The sequence below is a fragment of the Phoxinus phoxinus genome (assembly GCF_949152265.1).
Source record: "Phoxinus phoxinus genome assembly, chromosome: 15".
Classification (NCBI taxonomy): domain Eukaryota; kingdom Metazoa; phylum Chordata; class Actinopteri; order Cypriniformes; family Leuciscidae; genus Phoxinus; species Phoxinus phoxinus.
The window spans coordinates 23,764,877-23,769,388 of NC_136890.1; the positions used below are offsets into that span (position 1 = coordinate 23,764,877).

At 45.1% G+C, this 4,512-nt stretch overlaps 1 long non-coding RNA gene across 1 annotated transcript; it reads right to left on the minus strand.

Annotated features, from left to right (window-relative positions):
* Nucleotides 1-479: 479 nt before the first annotated feature.
* Nucleotides 480-3,424, minus strand: LOC307011365. The gene is made up of 3 exons (XR_013800412.1): nucleotides 2,708-3,424; nucleotides 1,439-1,676; nucleotides 480-1,244 (listed from the first exon to the last, which is right to left on the minus strand). It is a non-coding gene; the product is annotated as an uncharacterized lncRNA (long non-coding RNA).
* Nucleotides 3,425-4,512: the final 1,088 nt, after the last annotated feature.

A 4,512-nucleotide genomic window follows, 5' to 3' on the forward strand; every position in this document is an offset into this window, starting at 1 on the left:
TGCTTTTTTTTTTTTTAAACAGCTGTCGGAATCCGTTCCCCCACCCTCACCATCCGTTCCCCCACCCTCACCATACATTTTAACCATTATAGGACAGTATGAAAAAAAAAAAAAAAAAAAAAAGACGATGACCTGGGACCTGTCGTCAAAATCCCAAAAGTGATAAATGTCAGTGCTTTTTTTTTTTTTTTTAAACAGCTGTCGTCAATCCGTTCCATTTACATTTACATTTACATTTATTCATTTAGCAGACGCTTTTATCCAAAGCGACTTACAAATGAGAAACAATAGAAGCAATTAAACTAGCAGTAGACCAACAGTATGTAAGTGCTATGACCCTTCACAGTACAATCCAACGTACAGTTTTTTTTTTTTTTTTTTTTTTTTTTTTTTTTTTTTTTTTTTTTTTTTTTGTTAGAATAGAGAAGAGTGTGTTAGTATTACTGGATTAAATGCTGCCGAAAAAGATATGTCTTCAGCAATTTCTTAAAAATGGGTATGGACTCAGCGGCTCTGGCTGAGTTAGGCAGATCATTCCACCAGTAGGGAACAGTCATGGTAAAGGTCCGAGAAAGAGATTTTCTGCCTCTTTGAGATGGCACCACAAGACGGCGCTCGCTTGCAGAGCGCAAGTTTCTGGATGGCACATAAGTCTGAAGTAATGAGTTCAGGTATGAGGGAGCAGTGCCAGTGGTTGTTCTGTAGGCAAACGTCAGTGACTTGAATTTGATGCGAGCGGCAATCGGCAACCAGTGCAATTTTGTTAGGAGAGGAGTGACGTGTGCTCTCTTCGGCTCGTTGAAGACCACTCTAGCTGCAGCATTCTGGATCAGTTGCAGAGGTTTGACAGTGCAAGCTGGGAGACCAGCCAGGAGAGCATTACAATAGTCCAGTCTGGATAGAACAAGCGCCTGAACAAGCAGTTGTGTAGCATGCTCTGATAGGAAGGGCCTGATCCTTCTGATGTTGTACAAGGCAAATCTGCATGACCGGGCAGTGCTAGCAATGTGATCTGTGAAATTCAATTGGTCGTCAATTACAACTCCAAGGTTCCTGGCTGATCTTGATGGAGTTATGGATGACGAGCCTAGCTGAATGGTGAAGTTGTGATGAAGTGCTGGGTTAGCCGGGATTACGAGTAGCTCTGTCTTCGCAAGGTTTAGTTGAAGGTGGTGGTCCTTCATCCAGCCAGAAATGTCTGTCAGGCAGGCTGAGATGCGAGCGGCTACCGTCGGATCATCAGGCTGGAATGAGAGGTAGAGTTGTGTGTCATCAGCGTAGCAGTGGTAGGAAAAGCCATGTTTCTGAATCACAGATCCTAGTGATGTCATGTAGATGGAGAAGAGAAGTGGTCCAAGCACTGAGCCCTGAGGCACACCAGTAGCTAGATGTTGGGTCTTAGACACCTCACCCCTCCACGACACCCTAAAGGACCTACCCGAGAGATAAGACTTGAACCACTGGAGTGCAGTTCCCGAGATTCCCTTCATCTTTAGGATTGTCAGGAGGATCTGGTGGTTAACTGTGTCAAAGGCAGCAGACAGATCCAGCAGGATGAGAACTGAGGACTTGGAAGCAGCTCTTGCCAATCTCAGAGCTTCAATTACTGAGAGCAGAGCAGTCTCAGTCGAGTGTCCGCTTTTGAAGCCAGACTGATTGCTGTCCAAGAGGTTGTTCTGCGTAAGAAAGGAGGAGATCTGGTTGAAAACAACTCGTTCAAGTGTTTTTGCGACGAAAGGAAGAAGAGATACCGGTCTGTAATTCTCTAGATGTGCTGGATTTAGAGTGGGTTTCTTAAGCAGTGGGGTTACCCGAGCCTGCTTGAATGCTGTGGGAAATGTACCAGTGTGAAGAGATGTGTTTATGATGTGTGTGAGTGTGGGTATAACCGAGGAAGAAATAGCTTGAAGTAGGTTAGTGGGTATGGGATCAAGCGGACAGGTAGTAGGGCGATTGGAAAGAAGGAGTTTGGAGACTTCTGTCTCTGAAAGCAAGGAGAAGGAAGGTAGAATGTGTGTGTTAGCTGGTAAAATGTGTGTGTTAGTTTGTGGATTGGTAAATTGGCCGCTGATGGTGGTAGTTTTGTTTATGAAGAATGAGGCAAAATCATCAGCTGTTTGGGTAGATGAAGGAGGAGGAGGAGGAGGAGGGTTAAGAAGGGAGGAGAAGGTTTTGAAAAGCATGCGAGAGTCAGAAGAATTGTTAATTTTGTTGTGATAGTAAGTAATTTTAGCAGTAGATATGTTAGCTGAGAAGGAAGAGAGGAGGGATTGATAAAGATCAAGGTCAGAATGATCTTTGGATTTGCGCCACTTCCTCTCTGCACCCCTGAGTTTAGCACGATGTTCACGGAGAACATCAGATAACCAGGGGGCAGAGGGAGTGGCGCGGGCTGGCCTGGAGGAAAGGGGGCAGAAGTTGTCCAAGCAGGATGTTAGAGTGGAGAAAAGAGTATCAGTTGCACTGTTAGTATCTAGTGCTGAGAGCTGGTCTGGTGGAGGAAGTGTGGATGAGACCAAAGAGGATAGGCGAGAGGGTGAGAGTGAGCGTAGGTTCCGCCGAAAGGTGACCTGTGGAGGAGTGCATGTTGTATTCTGGGGCAGGTTGAGGTTGAGAGTGAGGAGGAAGTGATCTGAGGTGTGCAGTGGAGTGACAAGAGTATGGTCAGTGGAGCAGTAGCGTGTGTAAATAAGGTCCAATTTGTTACCTGATTTGTGAGTAGCCGCAGTCGATACTCGTTTGAGGTCGAATGAGGCAAGCAGAGTGTGGAAATCAGTAGCTTGAGGTTTTTCCAGGTGGATGTTGAAGTCTCCAAGAACTATGAGAGGAGTGCCATCCTCAGGGAAGGAAGAGAGTAGCACATCTAGCTCCTCTAAGAAACTGCCAAGCTGACCTGGGGGACGATAGACAACTACACAATGGATTTTAATAGGACTAGTGATGGTAATAGAATGTGATTCAAATGAGTTGTTGTTACACGGAGGTGGTAAATTAGTAAATTTCCAATCGTTTGAGATGAGCAGACCGGTACCTCCACCCCTTCCAGTCAGACGAGGGGTGTGTGAGAAAGTGAAGTTAGTGGAGAGCGCAGCTGGTGTGGCTGTGTCCTCTGGTCTGATCCAGGTCTCAGTCAGGGCCAGAAGGCTGAGACCTGAATGACTAGAAATAGATGTAATGAAATCAGCTTTGTTAACTGCAGACTGACAATTCCAGAGACCAATAGGAAAAGAGAAGATAGTACTAGAAGACAAGGGAAGGGTACGCAGGTTGTTAGGATTGCGCCGCCTCCGACGTGTGACATAGGATTTACGAATGTTAGTAATAGTAGGGATTGTAAAACACATGGTGTAAGAGCTCACAAACAGAAAGATCAGTTGAATAGCTTATATAGCAATATAGCTTCTTCTGATAAGTGCTCTAGGTTGGTAGCTTAAATACTTTCCCTAGCTTTGGTGAGTAGAAAACGAAATGACAATAAAAGATATAACAGAGATAGAAATTAATACTCAAGTGCCTTGTCGGTGTCCTTGCTCGGTGGAGTCGCACAGGTAGAGTCGTTGGTCTTTACACTCTTCGGTCTTCTCACGCCGCCGCGAACGCTGCCGCGGTGCACTAACCTATTTATACACGCCTATTATCTCGTTGTTGAGTACTGCAGGCCACGCCCTCGCCACGCGAAACTCAAGTCACGCCACAAACAAACAAAGGCCACGCGTGCGTTTTACCAGAGTAAAACACAGTAAACAAAACAAAGTATCCTAGCAACAAATAACTGCGCTGAAATCTACTGACAAAAGTAAACACTCACAGACTGACGCTCTCTTCTGCTGTCCAATATAGCTTCTTCTGATAAGTGCTCTAGGTTGGTAGCTTAAATACTTTCCCTAGCTTTGGCCACGCCCTCGCCACGCGAAACTCAAGTCACGCCACAAACAAACAAAGGCCACGCGTGCGTTTTACCAGAGTAAAACACAGTAAACAAAACAAAGTATCCTAGCAACAAATAACTGCGCTGAAATCTACTGACAAAAGTAAACACTCACAGACTGACGCTCTCTTCTGCTGTCCAATATAGCTTCTTCTGATAAGTGCTCTAGGTTGGTAGCTTAAATACTTTCCCTAGCTTTGGCCACGCCCTCGCCACGCGAAACTCAAGTCACGCCACAAACAAACAAAGGCCACGCGTGCGTTTTACCAGAGTAAAACACAGTAAACAAAACAAAGTATCCTAGCAACAAATAACTGCGCTGAAATCTACTGACAAAAGTAAACACTCACAGACTGACGCTCTCTTCTGCTGTCTAATATAGCTTCTTCTGATAAGTGCTCTAGGTTGGTAGCTTAAATACTTTCCCTAGCTTTGGCCACGCCCTCGCCACGCGAAACTCAAGTCACGCCACAAACAAACAAAGGCCACGCGTGCGTTTTACCAGAGTAAAACACAGTAAACAAAACAAAGTATCCTAGCAACAAATAACTGCGCTGAAATCTACTGACAAAAGTAAACACTCA